The sequence below is a fragment of the Anabrus simplex genome, chromosome 10 (assembly GCF_040414725.1).
Source record: "Anabrus simplex isolate iqAnaSimp1 chromosome 10, ASM4041472v1, whole genome shotgun sequence".
In the NCBI taxonomy this organism is placed as follows: domain Eukaryota; kingdom Metazoa; phylum Arthropoda; class Insecta; order Orthoptera; family Tettigoniidae; genus Anabrus; species Anabrus simplex.
The window spans coordinates 93217294-93244586 of NC_090274.1; positions in this window are offsets into that span (position 1 = coordinate 93217294).

Sequence of the window (27293 nt, forward strand, 5' to 3'; positions counted from 1 at the left end):
GACGCGCAATCCACCTCTAGCCACGCGTTACGTCCTCTGAAACCTCCAGACAACAGGATGCCGTTATCTTATGGCATACTGTCGAAAGTGGCTACACAAAAGGGCGCTTGACTTGAAAGAGCATGTGTTAGCGAACTCGAGGTCTTCAGCTGAGTCTAGGTATGATGTACTCTAAGTTGTTGTCTATCTAACCTCTCTTGGCCAAATCTTGTAGGACACTTTATTCTGGTGTGCTGGGGATAGAGCAGAGTAATCTCCTCCAGGGGCAGTCTTGTCTCAGGTTGGAGTCGAGCAACGTGTGCTGTTGTTGTATCTGCATTGGTGAACTAGGGGTCTTTAGCTGAATCAAGACATGTTGTGTGCTAATATGTTGTCTATCCAACCTCCTGGGCCAACTCTTGTAGGACACTTCATTCTGATGTGGTGGGGTTCCAGAAGAGTAAAGCTCCTCCAGGGGCACCCTTGCCTTAGGTAGGAGCCGAGCAACCTGTGCTGTTGATTTGCCTGCATTGGCGGAATCGCGGGGGTCTCTAGCTGAGTCTAGGCACGTTGTGTGCTAAGCTGTCGTCTATTCAACCTCCTTGGCTAACTCTTATAGGGGGCACTTCAGCCATAGGGGAGCAGAGTAAATGCCACTCCTAAGGATTCGAACGTGGAGTTGACATAATTTCAGAAACTAAATAGATTAAGTGCAATTCAAATATCCTCACCCTGAATGAAATATGTGTACGATGTGGAGACGCGTACATGTCAGCGGAATTGCGAGCTAAACTGTATTTTTCCAATCTGGTGTTGTAAAAGAATGCGACAACGTGTTATGACGCAAGACATCTGACTTGAGAGAACCCGGAGTGTTCAGCTACAGGTCAAAGGTTGTTCGTGGTGTCGTTATTTCAACTCTTGCTACTATGATGACGTCACTCCACCCAGATCCTCACTTTTTATGAGGTGAGGTGGAGGGGTAGAATTGCGTCAATAGTATACTGCAAGTCATAAGGGTGACTAAAAGGGAGGGCTAAATCTGGCGAGAGCTGTGCGATAACACAGTGGTAAATAGGCATAGACAGAGCCTTATAGATGCATTCCCTAATTTTTCTTCTTCTTCTACTTCTTCCCCGTATTTATCTGTTTACCCTCCAAGGTCGGCTTTTCCATCGGACTTAGCGAGGAATCCTACCTCTACCGCCTCAACGGCAGTGTCCTGGAACTAGAGACTGGGGGTCGGAGGATACAACTGAGTAGGATGACCAGTACCTCACCCCACCTCGCCCAAGCGTTAACCTCTCAAGACCTAACTGCTGATGTGACTATGGTCAAAAGTGCTAGGTTAACCCATGCATTTGACACCAGGCTCAACTCTACAAGGGCGTTACAGTTTCAAGTTTGAGATTGAATCCTACGCTCAACCTAACTAGACGGATGAGACAAGATCCAGGGATTTCGATGCTGAGATTGGTGGAAGCTGATGGCTACACGTAGGACTAGGAATATGATGTAAGGTGTAATACAATGCTTTATTCATAGGGGGCGTAATATTGGGAAGCATCTTCGAAGTTCTAGAAACGGAGAACCTAGCATGCACATATCAGCAAGAAATAACTGCACCTGCAAGTTGACTAGCTTTGGGTGTATTTGCTGACACATGGAATACAAAGTTCATTTTCTCTACAAGTTCGCAACTTAGGTACAGTACAATCGCACAGGAAGACTTCACCTATCTTCATACTAAATACCCAATATAATACGTAAAAAATAATGTGCTGCCGGAATTTAGCCCTGCAGAAGTTCGCGTAAGTAGTATAATTGGATGGTTCTGGCGCCACCTCCACCTCAGGCTCCCAGAGGCCACCTCCACCTCCACCTCAGCCAGAGGCCTCCCAGATGCCTCCTCCACCTCCACCTCAGCCAGAGGCCTCCCAGAGGTCTCCTCCACCTCCCGCGGGAAATTTGAATTTGTAAACAAAGCCACGTGCTTTTTGACAGCTGTCATCGACAACAACGCATCGCTAACCTCAGTACTGCCATCTTGACGGACCTAAACCTTAGTGGTACCAACTTAACCTAACTAGCGCGAGGTAAACAAAGCCACGTGCTTTTTTGACAGCTGTCATCCGCCATCTTTAAACCACAACGCACTGTGCTGCCCTCTATATCGTAGTAGCTGCAAAATTCGTCACCTGTCATCGGCAGTGCTGCCATCTTGACGGGTCTAAACCTTAGTGCTACCAACTTAACCTAACTAGCGCGAGGTAAACAAAGCCACGTGTTTTTTGGCAGCTGTCATCCGCCATCTTTAATCTATAGAGCACAGTGCTGCCCTCTTTAGCTACTTACCTTTGAAATGTGGTGGCGGATAATTTGAAAAATGCTTTTTGACAGCAGCCATCTTGCATCGCAAACCTCAGTGCTGCCCTCTTTAGCTAGATACCTGTGGTGGCAGACAATTCCACGTGACAGCAGCCATCTTTAATCAAGAGAGCACCGTGCTGCCCTCTATGTGGTGGCGGCAAATTGAAAAATTCTACGTGCTCTTGTTTGGAAACAAACTCACGTGCTTTTTTTTCTGACAGCTACCATCGCCATCTTTAATCTATAGAGCACAGTGCTGCCCTCTTTAGTTTGAAATGTGGTGGCGGCAAATTCCACGTGCTCTTGTTTGGAAACAAAGCCACGTGCAGCTGTCATCCGCCATCTTTAATCAACAGAGCACCGTGCTGCTATCATGCGGGCAATTTCATCACCTGTCATCCGCCATCTTTAATCCACAGAACACCGTGCTGCCCTCTTTATGGCTACTACCTTAAGCACGTAGTAGCGGGCAATTTGAAAAGTTCTGCTAGTTATCATCCACCATCTTTAATCAAGAGAGCACCATGCTGCCATCTTTAGCTAGATACCTTTGAAATGTGGTGGCGGCAAATTGAAAAATTCCACGTGCTCTTGTTTGGAAACAAACTCACGTGCTTTTTTGACAGCTACCATCCGCCATCTTTAATCAACAGAGCATAGTGCTGCCCTCTATGTGGTGGTGGCAAATTCTACGTGCTCTTGTTTGGTAAACATAGCCACGTGCAGCTGTCATCCACCATCTTTAATCCAGAGAGCACCGTGCTGCCCTCTTTATCGTAGTAGATGTGAATTCGTCACCTGTCATCCGCAGTGCTGCCATCTTTAGCTAGATACCTTTGAAATGTGGTGGTGGATAATTTAAAAAGAGAAATTCTACAGCGGCCCTCTCTCGACGCTAATTGCATAAGATGGCGGCTATACATGACTCCTTAAGGGTGCTTACGCAAGATGGCTGCTATACACAGGTTCTTATGAGACGCCCTTGGGATGCTTGCTCAAGATGGTAGTTATACATGGCTCCTTATGAGATGCCCTAGGGATGCTTGCTCAAGATAGCGACTGCTCTTATGGGACGGCTTAAGGGTCCTTGCACAAGATGGCTTGAGACGCCCTAAGGATGCTTGCGCAAGATGGCGGACACAAGATGGCGGCTATACATAACTCCTTATGAGACGCTTTAAGGGTGCTTGCGCAAGATGGCTGCTGCTCTTAGCTTAGAGGCTAACGTGTCGTGCTAGTTCGATTCATTAAATTTGGGGCTTAAATGCATAATGTTAAATATCTCGAAAACGGTGCATCGTAGAGCAAAACGGACAAAATTTTTCTACCCAATACCTCGGTTCGCAGTATGGGGAACAAGTAAAACATAGTCTAATGATGAGATCAACGGTTCGGTTCCTACTTAGGCCCTTTGGCATTCACTCTGTTTTAGCTTGTATTGAAGCAAGTATTCGTAACATGATCAGGTTTAGCTATGGTAGAGAGTATAACGTGCCGTGCAGGTTAGATTCATTAAATTTGGGGCTTAAATCCAAAATGTTAAATATCTCGAAAACGGTGCATCGTAGAGCAAAACCTGATACCTAGGTTTGCAGTATCAGGAAGAAGAAAAAAACATTGTCTAATGATGAGATCGACGGTTCAATCCCTATTTAGGCCCTTCGGCATTGGCAGCTATCTAATTCTACAAGATGGGGGCTATACATAGCTTCTTATGAGGCAGCTTAAGAGCGCTTGCACAAGATGGCTGCTGCTCTTATGAGACGCCCTAGGGGTGCTTGCGCAAGGTAGCAGCGACAAGACGGTGACTATACACAGCTCCTTATGATACGGTCTAGAGGTGCTCACACAAGATGGTGGCTGCTCTGATGAAGAAAGCTAGCTTTGCATCGTGCAGGTATCTTTACAGCACTAAACCTCATACCTTTGAAATGTAATTTGAAAACTTCTACGTGCTTTATCTTAACAGCAGCTATCTTTAAACAATAGCGGCTATACATAAGCTGTTAAGGCCTCCTCTTATGTCAAGGCATAAACCTGCATCGGGATAGCTAGAGTAAGCACGTGCTGCAGTGATGACGTCATTATGCATGTTTAGACTTGCAAATCACTAAAGAAACATAACAAGACTAGAATCGAACACTGCACTCTGCATCGGGATAGCTAGAATAAGCACGTGCTGCAGTGATGACGTCATTATGCATGTTTAGACTTGCAAATCACTAAAGAAACATAACAAGACTAGAATCGAACACTGCACTCTATGCTGTTAACTTTATCATGTGATCGGAACATTGATTGAAGTGTTTAGAACACTAAATATGTAGAACAGAACACTGTACTCGATACAACATGTCAGGGGATACCTTTGTTCTAAGAAGATTAGATTACAGCACATTCCTTGTAGGGCTAATAGGCTAAAGGGCTAATGGGCAAAAGGGCAAAAGGGCTAAAGGGCTAATGGGCTAAAGGGCTAAAGGGCTAGGGTGCCTCTCCTCTCTTTATCCGGGCTTGAGACCGGCTCTACAACTAGAGGCGGAGTTAACACCCTAAGGAATGGAGAATGTTGGGAAATAATCTATACGAATATAGCTACTCGATCGACTATATACTACAGATGGATGACTTAGGTGAGGGTAAGCGCTTACTTAATAATACCAACACGACGTAATTCATGCTCTATTTCAAAAATATCTTCTTTGTACTGTGTGTAACCAGCATCATGATAGGCTCTTAGCAGTTGTAAACGTTTTACCAGTACGTTGGGGTCTTTACAGTAGCTTATATCTACATAGGGTAACAGAGGCTTGTTGTGAACTTTGAGTCTATATGCAGACAGTTGATGTGCAGGGACTTGTTTTGATATAATACGTGCTTCAGCAGTAGCGTTTCTAGGTACAAACATAACTTGATTCGATAGCGATGAAGCGTTGAAATTTCCTTCTTCTTTACCTTGCATCTCTTCTTGAGATGTTTGCACTTCGACAGAACGTGTAGTAGGCTTAGGAAATGAAGTAAAATCATCAAGCTGTAATAGCAAAGGATTTTCTTCTTCTTCTACTTTCCCTTTACTACTGTTTTGATCAACATCATTATCCTTATTATCATAATCATGATCTTGCCTCTCTTTATCTTGAAGTTTGTGCACGGTAACAGAACTTGCAGCAGGCCTAGACAACAAGGGAGAATTAAAAATCTCTCGCAGAGGTGTACTTTTTAAACATAAATCAGTGTTCGCTGGAATATGGTCGAGCTCTTTGTATTTTGTTCCCGATGAAGCTACATTACACGCGGCTTCATGACGTTGAGCGTTGTATGCGTTCTTGAACTCTCTTCTACAATGTTTGCATTGAAAAATCGTCCTACATGATATCTCATGACGTCTCCTGTGATAGCTTCGGGAAAATGCTTTTCCACACTCTTCGCAAATATACCTAGAAATAGGTTTTTCCATGACGGACTTTTATCTTCTGCTAACAGATTCTTCTTTAAATCTACTCGACATTTGTTACTCTCAACTTCGATGATGCGAACAGCTTAGCGATTAACAGTAAACTAACACAAAAGCGTATAACCAAGGTAGCAACAGTAAGGTTTAAGCCTATCAAGATGGCAAGAGTGAAGTTAGCGACGTTCTGCTGTTGGATTTTAAATTCCGCGCTATAACATGCATAAGGTGGCGGCCTTGAGGTTTACTGTCGTAAAGATGGCAGCAGTGAGGTTAGCGACGCTCTATTGTCCTTCAAAGTGAGGTTAGGGTCCGTCAAGAAGACAGCTGTCAAAAAAGCACGTGGCTATGTTTACCAAACAAGAGCACGTGGTCATGTCGTCACGGTCACGTAATCAATCCTTAGCTCTGTGTCGTTAAGAGCAGCATTAGGATTAGCTATGTTTAAAAATCTTGGGAACAGAGCAGCAGTATGAATAGCCATGTTTTAAAGCGTATAGACAGCACCTATCGATTTTACATGCATCGACTCTCGTACTAAACTTCTTCCGCTAGATCGTGCTGCTATCTTAGCATAACCTATACGCATGACCTTAAAGTACAATGAATAGTCATGTTTCAAAGCGTGTACGCATCAACTATCGATTTTGCATGTATCGAATCTCGTACTGAACTTCTTCAGGTAGATTGTGCTGGTATCTTGGCATAACTTATACACATGAACTTAAAGTACAAAGAATAGCCATGTTTCAAAGCGTGTACATATTACTTATCGATTTTGCGAGCATCGACTCTCATACTAAACTTCTTCCTCTAGATTGTGCTGCTATCTTAGCATAACCTATGTGCATGAACTTAAAGAACAAAGAATAACCATGTTTCAAAGCGTGTACAGATTACCCTGAACTTCTTCCGCCAGATTGTGCTGCTATCTTAGCATAACCTATACCCATGAACTTAAAGTACAAAGAATAGCCATGTTTCAAAGCGTGTACATATTACTTATCGATTTTGCAAGCATCGACTTTCGTACTAAACTTCTTCCTCTAGATTGTGCTGCTATCTTAGCATAACCTATGTGCATGAAATTAAAGTACAAAGAATAACCATGTTTCAAAGCGTGTACATATCACCCTGAACATCTTCCGCTAGATTGTACTCCTATCTTATGATAGCCTATACGCACGAACTTAAAGCACAAAAAATAACGATGTTTAACAGCGTGTACACATCACCTATTGATTTGCATGCATCGACTATTGTTTACCGCCAGAGTGTACAACGATCGCATATGTGTATTGCTAACGTATGTGTATAAAGTTAAAGCACATAGAATAGCTATACTCCAAAGCGTGTACACATCACCTATCGATTTTGCATGCAACAAAGAATAGCTATACTCCAAAGCGTGTACACATCAACTATCGATTTTGCATGTATCGAATCTCGTACTGAACTTCTTCAGGTAGATTGTGCTGCTACCTATGTGCGTGAACTTAAAGCACAAAGAATAGCGTGTACACAACACCTGTCAATTTTGCACGCATTAACTCTTGTACTAAACTTCTTCCACAACAGCGTGCGATCATCGCTTGTGTGTGCTGCAATCTTAACATAACCTATGTGCACGAAGTTAAAGCACAAAGAATACTCAAGTTCAAAGCGTGTACACATCACCTATCGACTTTGCATGCATCGTCTTTCTTACTAAACTTTTTCCACTAGAGCGTGCAACAACCTTATAAGTATGCTGCTAACTTAGTATAACTTATACGCATGAACTTAAAGCATAAAGAATACTGATGTATAAAAATCTTGTGAACATAGCAGCAGCAGCAGTAAGAATAGCAATGTTTTAAAAGCGTGTACGCATTGCCTATCGATTATACATGCATCAACTAGAGTACAAAACCTCTCCCGCAAGAGTGTGCTGCTATCTTAGCATAACCTATGTGCACGGATTTAAAGCACGAGGAATAGTTAAGTTTCAAAGTGTGTACACAACACGTTTCGATTTTGCACGCATCAACTATATTAACACATCCCGCTAGAATGTACAACGTTCACATGTGTTTGCGCTGCTACTTTAGCATGACCTATGCGAACGAACTTATAGCATAAAGAATAGCGATGTTTGAAAATCTTGCGAACATAGCAGCAGTAAGAATAGCAAAGTTTACAAGCGTGTACATATCACCTTTTGATAATGCATACAACCTCTACGCGAGCGTGCGACCACCGCTTGCACTTGTGCTGCTATCTTAACATAACCTATGTGCATGAACTTAAAGCATAAAAAATAGTTATGTGTAAGTGAACATAGCAGAGTGTTAACTACGTAGGTGTAGACATTGAACTTTGCATGCTGAAGCAGCATACTGCGTGACCGTGACGTCATGACCACGTGCTCTTGTTTGGTAAACATAGCCACGTGCTTTTTTGACAGCTGTCTTCTTGACGGACCCTAACCTCACTTTGAAGGACAATAGAGCGTCGCTAACCTCACTGCTGCCATCTTTACGACAGTAAACCTCATGGCCGCCACCTTATGCATGTTATAGCGCGGAATTTAAAATCCAACAGCAGAACGTCGCTAACCTCACTCTTGCCATCTTGATAGGCTTAAACCTTACTGTTGCTACCTTGGTTATACGCTTTTGTGTTAGTTTACTGTTAATCGCTAAGCTGTTCGCATCATCGAAGTTGAGAGTAACAAATGTCGAGTAGATTTAAAGAAGAATCTGTTAGCAGAAGATAAAAGTCCGTCATGGAAAAACCTATTTCTAGGTATATTTGCGAAGAGTGTGGAAAAGCATTTTCCCGAAGCTATCACAGGAGACGTCATGAGATATCATGTAGGACGATTTTTCAATGCAAACATTGTAGAAGAGAGTTCAAGAACGCATACAACGCTCAACGTCATGAAGCCGCGTGTAATGTAGCTTCATCGGGAACAAAATACAAAGAGCTCGACCATATTCCAGCGAACACTGATTTATGTTTAAAAAGTACACCTCTGCGAGAGATTTTTAATTCTCCCTTGTTGTCTAGGCCTGCTGCAAGTTCTGTTACCGTGCACAAACTTCAAGATAAAGAGAGGCAAGATCATGATTATGATAATAAGGATAATGATGTTGATCAAAACAGTAGTAAAGGGAAAGTAGAAGAAGAAGAAAATCCTTTGCTATTACAGCTTGATGATTTTACTTCATTTCCTAAGCCTACTACACGTTCTGTCGAAGTGCAAACATCTCAAGAAGAGATGCAAGGTAAAGAAGAAGGAAATTTCAACGCTTCATCGCTATCGAATCAAGTTATGTTTGTACCTAGAAACGCTACTGCTGAAGCACGTATTATATCAAAACAAGTCCCTGCACATCAACTGTCTGCATATAGACTCAAAGTTCACAACAAGCCTCTGTTACCCTATGTAGATATAAGCTACTGTAAAGACCCCAACGTACTGGTAAAACGTTTACAACTGCTAAGAGCCTATCATGATGCTGGTTACACACAGTACAAAGAAGATATTTTTGAAATAGAGCATGAATTACGTCGTGTTGGTATTATTAAGTAAGCGCTTACCCTCACCTAAGTCATCCATCTGTAGTATATAGTCGATCGAGTAGCTATATTCGTATAGATTATTTCCCAACATTCTCCCTTCCTTAGGGTGTTAACTCCGCCTCTAGTTGTAGAGCCGGTCTCAAGCCCGGATAAAGAGAGGAGAGGCACCCTAGCCCTTTAGCCCTTTAGCCCATTAGCCCTTTAGCCCTTTTGCCCTTTTGCCCATTAGCCCTTTAGCCTATTAGCCCTACAAGGAATGTGCTGTAATCTAATCTTCTTAGAACAAAGGTATCCCCTGACATGTTGTATCGAGTACAGTGTTCTGTTCTACATATTTAGTGTTCTAAACACTTCAATCAATGTTCCGATCACATGATAAAGTTAACAGCATAGAGTGCAGTGTTCGATTCTAGTCTTGTTATGTTTCTTTAGTGATTTGCAAGTCTAAACATGCATAATGACGTCATCACTTCAGCACGTGCTTATTCTAGCTATCCCGATGCAGAGTGCAGTGTTCGATTCTAGTCTTGTTATGTTTCTTTAGTGATTTGCAAGTCTAAACATGCATAATGACGTCATCACTGCAGCACGTGCTTACTCTAGCTATCCCGATGCAGGTTTATGCCTTGACATAAGAGGAGGCCTTAACAGCTTATGTATAGCCGCTATTGTTTAAAGATAGCTGCTGTTAAGATAAAGCACGTAGAAGTTTTCAAATTACATTTCAAAGGTATGAGGTTTAGTGCTGTAAAGATACCTGCACGATGCAAAGCTAGCTTTCTTCATCAGAGCAGCCACCATCTTGTGTGAGCACCTCTAGACCGTATCATAAGGAGCTGTGTATAGTCACCGTCTTGTCGCTGCTACCTTGCGCAAGCACCCCTAGGGCGTCTCATAAGAGCAGCAGCCATCTTTTGCAAGCGCTCTTAAGCTGCCTCATAAGAAGCTATGTATAGCCCCCATCTTGTAGAATTAGATAGCTGCCAATGCCGAAGGGCCTAAATAGGGATTGAACCGTCGATCTCATCATTAGACAATGTTTTTTTCTTCTTCCTGATACTGCAAACCTAGGTATCAGGTTTTGCTCTACGATGCACCGTTTTCGAGATATTTAACATTTTGCATTTAAGCCCCAAATTTAATGAATCTAACCTGCACGGCACGTTATACTCTCTACCATAGCTAAACCTGATCATGTTACGAATACTTGCTTCAATACAAGCTAAAACAGAGTGAATGCCAAAGGGCCTAAGTAGGAACCGAACCGTTGATCTCATCATTAGACTATGTTTTACTTGTTCCCCATACTGCGAACCGAGGTATTGGGTAGAAAAATTTTGTCCGTTTTGCTCTACGATGCACCGTTTTCGAGATATTTAACATTATGCATTTAAGCCCCAAATTTAATGAATCGAACTAGCACGACACGTTAGCCTCTAAGCTAAGAGCAGCAGCCATCTTGCGCAAGCACCCTTAAAGCGTCTCATAAGGAGTTATGTATAGCCGCCATCTTGTGTCCGCCATCTTGCGCAAGCATCCTTAGGGCGTCTCAAACCATCTTGTGCAAGGACCCTTAAGCCGTCCCATAAGAGCAGTCGCTATCTTGAGCAAGCATCCCTAGGGCATCTCATAAGGAGCCATGTATAACTACCATCTTGAGCAAGCATCCCAAGGGCGTCTCATAAGAACCTGTGTATAGCAGCCATCTTGCGTAAGCACCCTTAAGGAGTCATGTATAGCCGCCATCTTATGCAATTAGCGTCGAGAGAGGGCCGCTGTAGAATTTCTCTTTTTAAATTATCCACCACCACATTTCAAAGGTATCTAGCTAAAGATGGCAGCACTGCGGATGACAGGTGACGAATTCACATCTACTACGATAAAGAGGGCAGCACGGTGCTCTCTGGATTAAAGATGGTGGATGACAGCTGCACGTGGCTATGTTTACCAAACAAGAGCACGTAGAATTTGCCACCACCACATAGAGGGCAGCACTATGCTCTGTTGATTAAAGATGGCGGATGGTAGCTGTCAAAAAAGCACGTGAGTTTGTTTCCAAACAAGAGCACGTGGAATTTTTCAATTTGCCGCCACCACATTTCAAAGGTATCTAGCTAAAGATGGCAGCATGGTGCTCTCTTGATTAAAGATGGTGGATGATAACTAGCAGAACTTTTCAAATTGCCCGCTACTACGTGCTTAAGGTAGTAGCCATAAAGAGGGCAGCACGGTGTTCTGTGGATTAAAGGCGGATGACAGGTGATGAAATTGCCCGCATGATAGCAGCACGGTGCTCTGTTGATTAAAGATGGCGGATGACAGCTGCACGTGGCTTTGTTTCCAAACAAGAGCACGTGGAATTTGCCGCCACCACATTTCAAACTAAAGAGGGCAGCACTGTGCTCTATAGATTAAAGATGGCGGATGGTAGCTGTCAGAAAAAAAGCACGTGAGTTTGTTTCCAAACAAGAGCACGTAGAATTTTTCAATTTGCCGCCACCACATAGAGGGCAGCACGGTGCTCTCTTGATTAAAGATGGCTGCTGTCACGTGGAATTGTCTGCCACCACAGGTATCTAGCTAAAGAGGGCAGCACTGAGGTTTGCGATGCAAGATGGCTGCTGTCAAAAAGCATTTTTCAAATTATCCGCCACCACATTTCAAAGGTAAGTAGCTAAAGAGGGCAGCACTGTGCTCTATAGATTAAAGATGGCGGATGACAGCTGTCAAAAAACACGTGGCTTTGTTTACCTCGCGCTAGTTAGGTTAAGTTGGTAGCACTAAGGTTTAGACCCGTCAAGATGGCAGCACTGCCGATGACAGGTGACGAATTTTGCAGCTACTACGATATAGAGGGCAGCACAGTGCTTTGTGGTTTAAAGATGGCGGATTACAGCTGTCAAAAAAGCACGTGGCTGTCAAAAAGCACGTGGCTTTGTTTACCTCGCGCTAGTTCGGTTAAGTTGGTACCACTAAGGTTTAGGTCCGTCAAGATGGCAGTACTGAGGTTAGCGATGCGTTGTTGTCGATGACAGCTGTCAAAAAGCACGTGGCTTTGTTTACAAATTCAAATTTCCCGCGGGAGGTGGAGGAGACCTCTGGGAGGCCTCTGGCTGAGGTGGAGGTGGAGGAGGCATCTGGGAGGCCTCTGGCTGAGGTGGAGGTGGAGGTGGCCTCTGGGAGCCTGAGGTGGAGGTGGCGCCAGAACCATCCAATTATACTACTCGCGTATTATCAGAATTCCCGAATACAGAATAAAATCCCTACCTACACTTCACGTTCGATGCCCCTATAGGCCCAACGTTGCGCTGACCACGCGTTAACCTCCCAGGACTAGACATGGTAGCAGAGAGATGGTGTTAGACTTAATACGTATTCTTTAATCATTGAGGCGTAACGCTGAAAAGCGACCTTAGGTCTTGGAGAGTTGAGCGACCGCGCAAGGCATCAGCTAAAGGAAGGGAAAGGCTACAAAAGGCGTGAAAATTAAAGACTCCTTAGCCCTCGTAAACCTAATAGCGTGGGGGTCGCAAAAGAACAAGAGTTAACCGAGGAAGGTCGAATAGGATAGATAAAAGTGAGTGGCCTAACACAAGTAAGTAGAAGCACGCGTGTGCATGGGCTCTTATTGCACTAACCCGGCGGAGGTCGTACTAGGGCTTTTTCACGTATTGCCCTAATACGAGGTTCTATCCTCCTAACCGGATGCCCTTCCTAACTTGCGACTCTCGGTGGAGTGATGTAACATAGGCAGGAGGGTGATGGAATATTTCTGTAAGAAACGACTAAAAAGGGGTTATGAGCTCTTAGCTTCCGAGCGTGGTATTATCGGCTAGAGAACCTCAAGCTGAGTCTGGCATTAATTATAATTGTTAAACTTTCTTTGAATAGGGAATCGAGGGTTGCTATTAATTTGAAAGGATGAACTATTCCCTAGGAAAACTAAGCTGCCAAAAAAACGTATGACAAAATAATATAATTTTTAAATTAAAAAGAATAATAACTTAAATATTAAAATTAAAAAGTGAAGAATATCAATTACTCTCACAGTAAAGAAATCTCCAAAAATTCACATCATAGACAATTGACAGGTCGTAACAATCCTAGAAGTAAACATTCAACCGTCAACATTGAGAAATACAGGTAGTTTAATATAAAACGTGTGGCAGGTGAGGGCTCTACATAACAAAATAAATTCAGTGTTTAAATCATCCTTTTAGCGTGCAATTTTTTCTTTATGTCTTTGTTGGCAACCTGACTACAGCGCCACTCAGCTGACGAAGTAAGTTCCTAGAACATTATAATGGGGTTGCCATGTCTGCAGCACTTCGTTACTTAATCAATTTCCCTTCAGGTAATTCTCATGGTGGCCAGTTTCCTTAAAAATGACTCCATGTAAACCGGCTCTAAGGAGGACTCTCTGTTAATTTGTGGTGTTAACGTGTGTTCCAGACTCGGTGCGAACTGTGTGCGGCACTCTATGGATCACTGGCGGAACATGTGGAGATTACGGAATTGCAGCTGAGAGAAGACACCAGAGTGGTGGAAGAATTGGAGAGAACCCTTAGGGAGAGAGAGAACAGTCCGAGTTTGTGGGAAGAAGTGCTGAAAAAGGGTGAGATGGTGATAAAACAGAGGGAGGAGGCATTTGAGAAGAAAGCAAAGGATGCGAAGAAAGCACTAAGGAGAGAGAAGAGGAGTTGGAGAGAGCATGTAAGAAGAGAGAGGAGGAAAAGGAAAGAGCATGTAAGGACGAAGAGAAGCTTGTTGAGAAGAGAGAGCTAGCGTGCGAGATGAGAGAGAAACTTCCTCTCCAGAGAGAGAGGGAGTGGTGGAACAGACACGAAGGTCCACGGTGGAGCGAACTGCTCGTCGAGTACGAAGCAGGTCACGAAATCCTTCAGCAAATTCTATATTGGGCCGCTGATCCGGGATATATCAATGTGGTGTATTTCCTTCTTGGAAGAAATCCCTCTGTGGACTGGAAGCGCACCGATTTGAACCATGCTGCAGAAGGGGACAGCTGCATGTTGTGGAGGCTCTGGTAGGAAAGGAGAGGACTGTCTCTCCTTTGGAAGGAGTGACATTGATGTTAACATTGGAACCCACAGGCAAAGAGTGCCTGCACTGACCTTGTCAGCCATAGAGGGCCACGTGGAGGTGGTGATGTACCGGGTGGAGGAGGGAGGTATTACTGGGGAGTTGCTGGGTACTACTCTTGTACAAGCTGCTCATTGGGGTCACCTCGATATAGTGAAGTACCTCACCACACTAGACCCCATTAGTCTCAATGCTAAGACTAATAGTTGCACACCTCTGACCCTTGCCAAACGGAGGGGGGAAGGCACCATGAGGTGGTACGCTTCCTAGAGCAGTGTTCATTGAATAAGTAAGTTACTTGGACACACAACGGTAGTCTAGTGTGTCTCCCTCTATCGGCAGCACAATCCTTACCTGCGCCTTGGAGGTGAGGAGGAGCCCTTCCTCCTCTCAGGAGGTTCAGTGCTACAACAGTGAGGGATCCTGCTGGTAACAAAGAACTCTGTGTTGTGTCGTTGCCTAGAAGCGAATGGTATTCTGCGCTAAGGTTTGTACCAATGCAAATAAATTGTTTCAAGGTAATAAAACAGTTAAATATGAGTTAGTGTTGGCCCCAGAACCATCTTCCTTGTGATTAAATTAGCAGCTCTCTGCCTCCTTTGTTCTCGAGGGGTGCAGACCATATGACGCTCTCTAATTGGGAGCTGAGTAGAGTAATAAACAGTATCGTCCAATTAAGTAATTGAAACCGCTCTACAGGCTGAGGTCAGTGTGGATAGTCAGCACCATAGATCATCCAGGTAAGTGACCTCGAGGAACGTTTCCGTTAAAGACACTGGCAACGAAATATGTAGCTTGATCTCACTTAGGTAGGTGGCCTTCAGATGTGGCACAGATGGGAAACTTGAAGTAATTTTCCCATCACACAGATGACAAGCATTTTAGTCATCTTATAATTTTCATGCTTTCCCTCCTCACCACTACATTTGTGCTTTCAGTAGTTCCTGCATAGATCCCTGCAGTAGTATTTGAATTACTTTTTAAACAGGGGTGAGAGTGAGAGTCGATGCAAGTGGCTGTGTCAGCGGAGAATAAGGCAGACATATGATTCACGTATCGCCGTGCTTGAAATGCAGTTTTACCAGAGTATGAAATCAGGTTTGAAATTAGAAACCATATTCTGTGATTAATTACATAGTATTTATCAAAATAATAATTAATTTTCTCAATTAACTTAAGACGATAAAATATCTTTTGCAGTGAATATTTGGTTTGAAAAGCCGTTGGCTCAGTAAACTCGCGTCCTCACCCTAAAGTAGTGCAGCTAATTTCAGGTGAAACCCCAATGGTGCCGCATATACCTTTTTAACCACGTACCTGGAATCCAACCTGAGCTAAAAGTTATGCTACCGTAGTTTCATTGAAATGGTAGAATGGGTTTGAACATAACACAGGTTGAAAGTCTTCCCACAAGGAATGCCTCATTTGATTCCTTGATGCATTTAGAAATAACCGAGGTAGTGGGAAAGGAGGGAGCAACCTTCAGTCAGTCGCCACTGATCTCATTTAGGCCAGTCACCAGGTGGCAGGTTCAGTATTAGATGTTCACCCAGTATTTTCTCAGACTGACATGGACAGGTCTTACCGTGACAATAAGATATGAAAGGAAGTTACACTGGCCTTAGTTTGCCTGTTGTGGAATTTGGAAACCACAGAAATCAATATTCAAGTTTGCTGAGGTGGGGTTTGATCCCATTTTCTCCCGACAGTTATGTGGTCACTTGCTCTGTGGAAACATTTTACTGATGCTGTAACTAAGCTGTGATGGGAAAAGGGAAAAATAAAAGTGATTGGGCTCAATTAGTTACGCGAGCAAAAATTCATTTCTGAATGTAATCAGTAAAGTTACAATAATCATAGAACGCGAGTCTTCAGAGAACCACTGGCATTGTTTCACATGGGTATGCCAGAGGGAAATACATTAGTCTGTTTTGGACCTTTTAGTATAAGGATATTAAGTGCCTATCATCGCTGCGTGAGACTAAACAGACATTCAAAATGAGAGCTCCCGAGAAAAATTAAAATGTCACTTTCGAGTTTTCAGGGTAACTTATTCAAATAGGGGGTGGGGGTGGAAATGCCTTAGCCGGCCCCGTGGTGTAGGGGTAGTGTGCCTGCCTCTTACCAGGAGACCCCGGGTTCTATTCCTGGTCAGGTCAGGGATTTATAACTGGAGCTGAGGGCTGGTTCGTGGTCCATTCAGTCTACGTGATTATAGAATTGAGGAGCTATCTGACGGTGAGACAGTGGCCCCGGTCTAGAAAGCTGAGAATAGCAGCCGGGAGGATTCGTCGTGCTGACCACACGACACCTCGTAATCTGCAGGCCTTCCGGCTGAGCAGCGGTCGCTTGGTAGGCCAAGGCCCTTCAAGGGCTGTAGTGCCATGGGCTCTTTTGTGTTTTTGGAAATGCCTTAATCCGTTCACTGTCACGTGTTTATTCCGGCTCTATTCTGCACGACGTGGGGGGTGTATGAGGCGACTTTAAGGGAGACCAAGGACTGTCAACAGGGGAGTGTCGTTTGGTGACCACGGTTCCGCTAGCTGAGTCTGGCTCCTCCACGGTTAGAGGTCCTCGAATCCTAGGGTGTCCTCCCTCTCTTTTGCCGATACCTTCACTTCTCCTCCATTTCCCCTCTGATTAGTGTTAATAGAGGATGGTTGCCCAGTTGTACTTCCTCTTAGAACGATAATCACCACCACCGTCTCACGATTACCCAAATATCAGCAAGCTGCGAGCAAATGAACGAGTGCTGGGGCTACAGAGTTACCAAGCTCTCGATGCGATGTATTTCGATTACTACAATGTATCGATTACAATTTTATTTTCAGAAGTAAATCACAAGTAAAATGTTACTAAGAAAGTAGTCGTTACAAGTAATTCGATGACTTGCCAACTCTATAAGTAAGATATTCGTGGTCATGACACAAGCTCGTATTACCACGTGTTAACGGTACTGATGTCGGACCAGAGTACCGTTTACTGTATTGTTACAGAGCACTTCATAGGCAAGTAATACCCGTTAGCGCTTGTCCCGTAATGGAGCAGCGTCTGCTGTTTTTCGCAAGCCAATCTTCACTTGGTTCTGTAAGAGCATCATTTGAAACAAGATGAACATCCCTCATGTCTTCAAGCCAGTGTTTCTAAGACCGACCACGTGGCCTGTTTTCAGACGGTGTGATGCCAAGTGCCCTCTCTACGCATTACATGGCCATACCAAGTAAGAGCGGAAACACTCTCGAAAGTACATAGCTTTCCGACGAGGCAGCGCCACTACCACTATCTAGCGGCTCGCAGTGTAAAGACTGCTCCTTGTGGCTGCTATGACATGATACCTGAAGCAGAGATCTCGAAATTGTATTGTATTGGTTTCAAGTTTAATGTTGTAAACGAATTGTGGAATAGCTCTTCAAGTAGAAAATGTTTGATCTGCGGTTAAAGCATTTTATTAGTCACGAAGTAAGGCACGGAAAGTAACATTAATTTTAGGTCTACACCTAGACCAAAACTACTGGATTTTTCATGTGATAGCTTACTGTCTACAATTTTCACATATGTCATATACATTCAAAAGTATATTATCCTATGGTACACATGCTATTTTCCACAAATTGAAGTTTAGTCATGACAAATTTCTGTAACAATTTGCATACAACTACAGGCCACGCAACTATATGTACTGACAACCATGCACATACCATATAGTATATATATATATATACTATATTATGTACATCTCAATGCACTTGAACATATAATTACATATGCGTTACTTTCTGTAGTTTGGCATTTTTCTTTTTTGCTGAGATAAAGAAATCGCGTATGGCTTTTAGTGCCTGGAGTGTCCGAGGACAAGTTCGGCTCGCCAGGTGCAGGTCTTTTGATTTGACTGCCGTAGGCGACCTGCGCGTCGTGATGAGGATGAAATGATGATGTAGACGACACATACACGCAGCTCCCGTGTCAGAGAAATTAACCAATGATGGTTAAAATTCCCGACGCTGCCGTGAATCGAACCCAGAACCCCTGTGACCAAAGGCCAGCACGCTAACCATTTAGCCATGGAGCCGGACTCTGCTGATATGTGTATAAACCTTTTTTTTATTTACAAGAGCTGTATTGAGGACTGCAAAGTATTTATGTGCCAGCAAGGAATAACAACTGTCACACATACCTTCTACACTAACATATTCATTCATTAAGGTCTTCGCTAACTTGTTCTTGACATCCTGAGTGATTTCACATATGAATTAATTTAGATTATTCTGAAAAACACGGTACATTTCAGAACACAACACGTGAGAACAATCATTGGGAAAAATCATGTTACTTCATTCATATTGCTTCACTAGTAAGAGGAAGTTTTCTGGGTCATGGGAATTAAGGTCAAGGGACATCAAAACATTTTCACACTCATTGTGTGGCAGTCTTGTGATTGCCCAAACAATAACATTTGCCTGTGTAGTTTGCACATTACAGTCGATGATCTCACTTTTTCATTACAGTTAGGTCTCTTATCACTAATATTTAATCTTTCGTTCACAGCGTAACTCATTTTCAAATAATTGTATTTGTTTAGGAATACTGCAACATCAGCCTCACAATTGCTACCCTGTGATGTGGATAGTAAGTTATTTATCTAACAGTTCTTAATGCACTGTGAATATTAGATGCACCTGGAGCTGTATTATTGCTCTCTTTACTTCTGACAATGGTAAATTAATTTTCAAGATAATCTTGTGTCAGTCTTCTAGTGAAGAGAAATTGAAAATCCATTGCTCCATCAATTCTGACCACAAAATCTTAAGAGCAGTGATATTATCTACCCAACATTGAATACACAGTGGTTGAGTTTACTGTTAGCACCTCTGTTTAACACAATGATCTGCCTCAGATATTTTCAATTTCTACCATTTTTTTCTAAATGACTAGTATTACTGCAAAGATGTTGTCTATACTGCTTAGGGCCTGTGATACTACATTTTGAGGAATTCAAGATGTCAAATAGTATGTCACATATATCAATTAAATCAGCTCTAATAGCTGCAGAGGGTGGTAGTGAATTAAATAGAACATGCACCTTTGTGCCACAAGCAACAGAATGACTCACAGTACGAACAGCTAAACACACTCTCATTGGCGAAAGAAGGGAAGTGAAATACATTGTTTTATTAATTTTGGGGCTAGTCTGGGAACAATGGTTGAATATTTATTATAAAACTAGCTGTAGTACCCGGCGTTTCCCGGATAGTTTTTGAATGTTTACCTTTAATATTTGTATTACCAGTTAGTTAAGTATGAAGTGAATGCTTATAGAATTATTTTTGAGATGTTGATTTTACTACTTATTATGTAGTTTTAGAGTTCTTTAGATGTATCTGATTTCAAGTTTTAGATTATTTAATTATAGAGTAAACACTAATCTCGGTCATTTCATACTATTTACTTTTAAGCTCTTCTCAGCTCCTGCCTCGGTGGAGGCTGAACGTGGACTTAAACGGTATCCACAGTGTCACAGTTCGTATCAGCGACACATAAACAATGGATTTCGACATAAATATTGGTTATTTTCCTTATTTTTGCACGTCAGCCCCTCTCATTTCCCAACACCAGCGGGGGCTAAGTGTATCTGACCTCCACAGTAATGTTTTCTATATAGTAAGTCATGTGTATACCAAGTTTGATTGAGAGATATGCTAGAACATACACACATACATCCTTAAACTCTGTCCCTTTGGACGTTTTCAATTTTTTGCCACTTCTCATCCGCCTGCCGATTAGGACTGAGCTTTATCTTAAACGGCATCCAGAGTGTCACAGTTCATCTCAGCGATCCCGAAAACTATGGATTAGACACAAATTTCGGTTGTTTTCGGTTAATTTTTACATTTCGCCCCTACTTTAGAGGCCCCTAAAGTATATTTTTCCAGACAGTAGGTCTAGTATACACGCATGCGTCCATTCTCTCGGTCATTTTCGAAGTTTTGTTTTTCACTTTTTCTCACCGCTATGCGAAAGGAGGCAGAAATTGGACTTCTATTCATCTACTATTCATCTCAGCGACCCCGAAAAGAATGGATTCGACACTATTTTCGATTATTTCTACATCTCACCCCGTCGTAGGTGTGCTAGGGTTGTTATACCTCCACGCAGTTTGTCTCCTGATAATAAGTCATAGTGACCAAGTTTGTTTGAAATTGCTCCCGTAGTCCCGCAACGTATGGATTCAACACTAATATCGGTCATTTTCAGTCATAATTACATTTCGTCCCCTCCTCTATAGCTTCTAGGGGTGTCTTTCCCCCTCAGTATTTTTTTCAGGTAGTAGGTAATATTTGTTCTGTTGACTGTTATACTGGAACGTACAAAAAACATCCTTAACCTCAGTCATTTGGATATTTTCTGTTCTTGACTCCTCCCCCGCCTGGTAAATGGGGATCAACTTGGACTTAAACAACAACCGGAGTGTCACTCCTAATTTCAGCGACCCCTAAAACCATGGATGTGACATTATTTTCGATTATTTTATATCTAACTCCCCCCTAACCCCCCCCCACCACAAAGGGGCCTGAATTTGGACTTTAAAGGTCCAGAGTGCCACTATTCATCTCAGCGACCCAGAAAACTGTGCATTCGATACTATTTCCGATTATTTCTATATATACTTACCCCTCGTCCCCCACCCCAAAGGGGACTGAACGTGGATTTTAAAAAGATTATAAGTGTCACTATTCATCTCAGCGACCCCGAAAACTATGGATTCGACACTATTTTCGATAATTTTATATATCTCGCCCCCTACCCCGAAGGGGGCTGAACTTGGTTTAAAAGATTCCGTAGTGTCACTGTCCATCTCAGTGACCCCGAAAAGTATGGATTGGACAATACTTTCGATGATTTTTATATATCAGTCCCATCGCCCCCCCCTGTCGCTAAGGGCGCCTGGGGTGCCTTACCCTCACGTGGTTTGTCTCATGATACCAAAATTCCGGACTGCTGCTATTCATCTCAGCGACCCCAAAAACTATGGATTCGGCACTAATTACGATTTTTTAATATATCGCTCCCCCTTGCCCCCACCCTAAAAGGGGTTGAATTTGGAATTAAAAAATTCCCGGGAAGTCACTGTTCATCTAAGCGACCCCGAAAAGTATGGATTCGACACTATTTTCGTTTATTTTTGTATATGACCCACTTGCCCCCCGCCCCTAAGGGTTCCTGGGGCGTCCTATCCCCACGTGGTTTGTCTCCCGATACTAAAATTCCGGAGTGTTACTATTCACCTCGGCGACCCCGTAAATTATACATTCGACACTAAATACGATTATTTTTATATCTCACCCCCCCCCCTTGCTCCCCACCCCAAAAGGGTATGAACTTGGACTTTAAAAAAAGGAGTGTCTCTATTCATCTCAGCGACCCCGAAAGTATGCATTCGACACTACTTTCGATGATTTTTATATCTCACCCCTTCACCCCCCGCCCCTAAGGGTTCCTGGGGTGCCCTATCCCCACTTGGTTTATCTCCTGATAGTAAAAATTCGGAGTGTCACTATTCATCTCAGCGACCCCGAAGAGTACTCGACACTCTTTCCGATTATTTTAAATATCACTCCCCCCTTGCCCCCACCCTAAAAGGGGCTGAACATGGACTTTAAAGAAATTCGGAGTGTCACTATTCATCTCAGCGACCCCGAAGAGTACTCGACACTCTTTCCGATTATTTTAAATATCACTCCCCCCTTGCCACCACCCTAAAAGGGGCTGAACATGGACTTTAAAGAAATTCGGAGTGTCACTATTCACTTTGGCGACCCCGAGAACTATGTATTCGACACTATTTTCCATTATTTGTATATATATATATCACTCCCCCCTCGCCCCCACCCTAAAGGGGGTTGAACTTGGACTTTTAAAAAAGTTCGGAGTGTAACTATTCATCTCAGCGACCCCGAAAAGTATGGATTCGACACTATTTTCATTTATTTTTATATATGACCCCCCTCGCCCCCCGCCCCTAAGGGTTCCTGGGGTATCTTACCCCCACATGGTTTGTCTCCTGATACTAAAAATCCGGAGTGTCGCTATTCACTTTGACGACCCCGAAAACTATGTATTCGACAATATTTTCCATTATTTGTATATATGTAATGGCGGCAGTGAAGAAGTGCATGTGAGAGAGCTCCGTAAACCACCTAGCAAATCAGCAAGTTTAACTGCAATTCGTGTGTACTAGGTCAAGTTCCATAACTAAATAACACTCAGTGGCTACATACATTCATTCACAATGTCTCTAAAGTCATTGAACAAGCGGATTTCTTCATTCGAAGAAAAGCTAAACGACATCCAAGCTCGCTTCGAGAAAGCAACGCGCGCCGCCAACAGCAGTGCTACCAACCCCGGCGATGTTTCCCTAGACGCACTCGCCCTGGAGTTCCAGTCTTTCAGAGCTGCTGTCACCGAGGAGCTCAAGGAGGTGAAGTCCGAACTTACCCAAATGCACAACCAGATCTCCAAACAGGACGACCTAATCGACGAAGCAGAGCAGTACAGCAGGAGAAATTGCCTATTACTCCACGGGGTGGCAGAAGCTCCGAACGAGGACGTCTATGACAAGGTGTTCGGTGTTGTGAAATCCCACCTAGGAATAGACTTGACATTGGACAATTTAGATCGCTGTCACAGGATTGGGAAACCAAAGAGAACAACTGCTGAGGTAGTGACGGGGGGGAAGAGGCCCATCATAATAAAGTTCACGCGATATCACGAACGTGACCGTATCTGGCGTGCAAAGAAATCGCTGAAGGGATCGGGTATGCTGATAACAGAATCGCTGACAGCAACGAGAAAGGACATACTAAACGCCGCGCGTGACCACTTCGGTCAGAAATCTGTATGGACTAAGGATGGTCGTATCATTATTCTAAGCTCTGATGGGAAGAAAATTCAAGTGACCACACGAGCTGACCTTAACAATGTTATTCAAGCAGCTAGGGGGTGAAACAGTGTGAAGTAACGACAATGTGGATTAGTTTAAGTTTGTATTATAGTGTTTTATTATTGAGTGTGAATGTGATTGAGTGCATGAAAAGCCGGCGCGATATCAGAGGAAATACGCAGGTAAGAAGCATGTATTCTTCTTGGTATTCTGTTTTGTGTGATGAATACTGTTATAACCACTACCAGCTGTGGACCTGACTGTCCCGCTACCCCTAACCTCTCCTACCCGAGAACGGAGACACCCCGCTGCCAAGGCTCATTAGTGAAAGTATTTCAGGCCAACGCACGTTCACTGAACTGCATTCATTTAAATTCTCAATCCCTACCTGCTCACCATGAGGAGCTAACAACTCTCCTTGAAAACAGTAATGTACACGTAGCTTGTATCAGTGAGAGTTGGTTACGCGCAACTATCCCTAGTAGTATGGTACACATAACGGGCTATAATATTTACAGGCATGACCGAATAGATAAAAGAGGTGGAGGAGTAGCCTTGTACTGTAGAGATGATATTAAATGTAAAATCGTATGCACATCTGCCCACTGTCCTGACCCGAGACCTGAGTTCATTTTTGCCGAGATAACTGTGACAACAGTTAAAGCCCTAATAGGAGTTGTTTATCGGCCACAACGGGTAGGTCACCTCTCAGACATTGAAGACATCCTGCAGAGACTATTACCTGCTTATGAACATATTTTAATATTTGGAGACTTCAATACTAATTTACTGGAACAGACTGGAGATACAAAGCAACTCTTAAGTATTTTCCAGACGTGTGACATGACAATACTTCCACTAAAACCGACAAATCATACCTCATCTTCACATACACTAATTGACTTAATGGTCACTAACAACCCACAGAAAATAGTATCACATGGACAAATTCCTACCCCTAGTATATCGACACATGACTTAATATACTTATCTTACTCACTCAAAGTACCGAAGTATAAGTCCAGATACATCACATTCAGGGACATTAAACATATAAACTTAGATCATCTGAGAGTTGACGCCTTGAATAGACCATGGGATGACGTAAAAAATATAAACGGTATCGATAAGAAAGTTGAAACTTTAAGTTCACTTATACTTGGTCTCCTTGATAAACATGCACCTAAGCGTACGGCCAAAGTCTCCCGACCTCCTTCTCCATGGCTGACCGATGACATTAAACAAATGATGTCTCACCGTGACGCGTTACACCGGCTCTACAGACGCACACACTCTTCCAGTGCGCTTGAACAGTATCGACAACTTCGGAATAGAATTAAAGTAATAATTCGAAATAAGAAATTTTCTTTTTACAATCACCTGGCTGGAAATTTAAATGTGTCAAACACTTGGAAAAAACTTCGTTCCATTGGAATTGGGAAAGCTTTGCCCCAGCCATGTAATCCAGACATCTCTCTGGAGACATTGAATGCTCATTTTTCTGAAGTAAAAATGAAACCGGAAATACGCACAATATCACAGACAATAAAATCTCTTCTGAACCAGCCACCACCAAATAGGCCATTCTTTGAATTTCGCGAAGTCACAGAGATTGACGTGAAACGCGAGGTATTATCAATTACATCATCTGCTGTAGGACCTGATGAAATACCCATACTCATAATACAACACATCATTGACATTATTCTTCCTGCCATTACTCATATATACAACACGTGCCTCACAAGTGGCCACTTTCCAAAAATGTGGAAAAATGCCATTATAAATCCTGTTCCCAAAACTTCCTCACCTGTACTTATAACAGATTATCGACCTGTTTGCATACTTTCATCTCTCTCCAAGCCTCTTGAACGCTTAGTACACGTGCAATTAACCGACTATTTAAATAAATACAAACTACTTGACCCTTTACAATCGGGTTTCAAAAAGGGACACAGTACGGCCACTGCCCTGCTGAAAGTTACAGACGACATGAGACGCGCTATGGACGAAAGGCAGGTGACGTTGCTTACACTTCTTGATTTTAGCAGCGCTTTTGACACAGTAAATATAGACGTACTGGTTGCTAAATTGAAATCGCTTCACCTTGGACAGACAGCCCTAGAATTCTTTCTCTCATATCTTACGGAACGAAAACAACGCGTAATTATTCAGAATAGGTCATCCGAATGGGTAATGAAATTTTCAGGAGTACCACAAGGCTCTGTACTTGGACCACTTCTCTTTGTTATCTATATTAACGATATATCGACACGGCTAAGACACTGTAAATACCACTTGTATGCTGACGATCTGCAGATCTATTACCATTCCAAAATTTCAGACATCAATCAAGCAATAGGTTATATGAACTCTGACTTAAATAATATCTGTGCATACGCTCATGAAAACTGTATTTTAATTAATCCATCAAAATCTAAAGCTATTATTGTTGGGCAAACGAAACAAATCAGTGCGGCAAAAAACAAAAACATTCCTCCACTAACTTTATCTGGTAAAATTATTCCGTACGAAAACTCGGTAAGAAATCTTGGGGTAATTATAAACGAGAATCTTAACTGGGGAGAGCACATTACAAATATCTGTAGAAAAGTGTACGCGTCCCTTCACCCACTAAAATATCATCAAAATATGCTGCCACTAAACATGAGAATTAGGCTTATAAATACTCTTATCCTCCCTATATTTTCCTACTGTGACGTAGTACTAATTGATGCCACGAGAGAACAACTAAACCGATTACAACGTGCTATGAATTCGTGTATTAGATTTATCTTTTCCTTACGCTATGATGTTCATGTTACCCCTTATTATCGACAACTTTCCCTTCTAAAATTTGAACAATATAGAAACCTCCACGTGGCAGTATTAATCTTTCGAGTATTAAAAGAGAATATCCCATACTACTTATCTTCACAACTCAATTTCTTATCCTCTTTCCACCAGCATAATACACGCTCTGGCAGTACACTTGCTATCCCTCTCAGCAGGTCAGCAGCATTCAGCCGTTCCTTTGTTGCAAATGGAGCTAGAATATGGAATTCTCTCCCCCACAACATTAGAGCCATACAATCCTTAAATTCCTTCAAGTTGTCTTGCCGTGAGCATCTCCTCGATATGTGCCGCCAGGCTGAATGAATCTGGCAGAGTGAATGTGTGTATGAATGTACGTTTACTGTGCTTAGGGTATTTAGTGTCAATCAACTTTTAATTTGTAACGATAGTTTAAGACATGACTAAGAATATTTATAGAGTTTATGTTATTATGTTTCATATTCTGTTTCTAGTTTGTAATGGTAGTTTTAAGATAAGATTATGAATATTGCTCTCAGATGTACTATGTTAATGAAGTGTGGTTAAGTGTAAGAGAGGACCATGAGTCCTAACTTCGCCACTACAAATAAAGGCAAATATAATAATAATAATAATATATCATTCCCCCCTCACCTGCACCCCAAAGGGGGCTGAACTTGGACTTTTAAAAAATTCGGAGTGTCACTATTCATCTCAGCGACCCCGAAAAGTATGGATTCCACACTATTTTCATTTATTTTTATTTATGAACCCCCTCGCCCCCCACCCCTAAGGGTTCCTGGGGTGTCTTACCCCCACGCGGTTTGTCTCCTGATACTAAAAATCCGCAGTATCGCTATTTACTTTGGTGACCCCGAAAACTATGTATTCGACACTGTTTTCAATTATTTGTATATATCAGCCCCCCTCGCCCCCACCCCAGAGGGGGCTGAACTTGGCCTTTAAAAAACTTGGGCTGTCACTATTCATCTCAGTGACCCCGGAAAGTATGGATTGGACACTATTTTCATTTATTTATTTTATATGACCCCCTTGTCCCCCCGCCCCCAGGGGTGT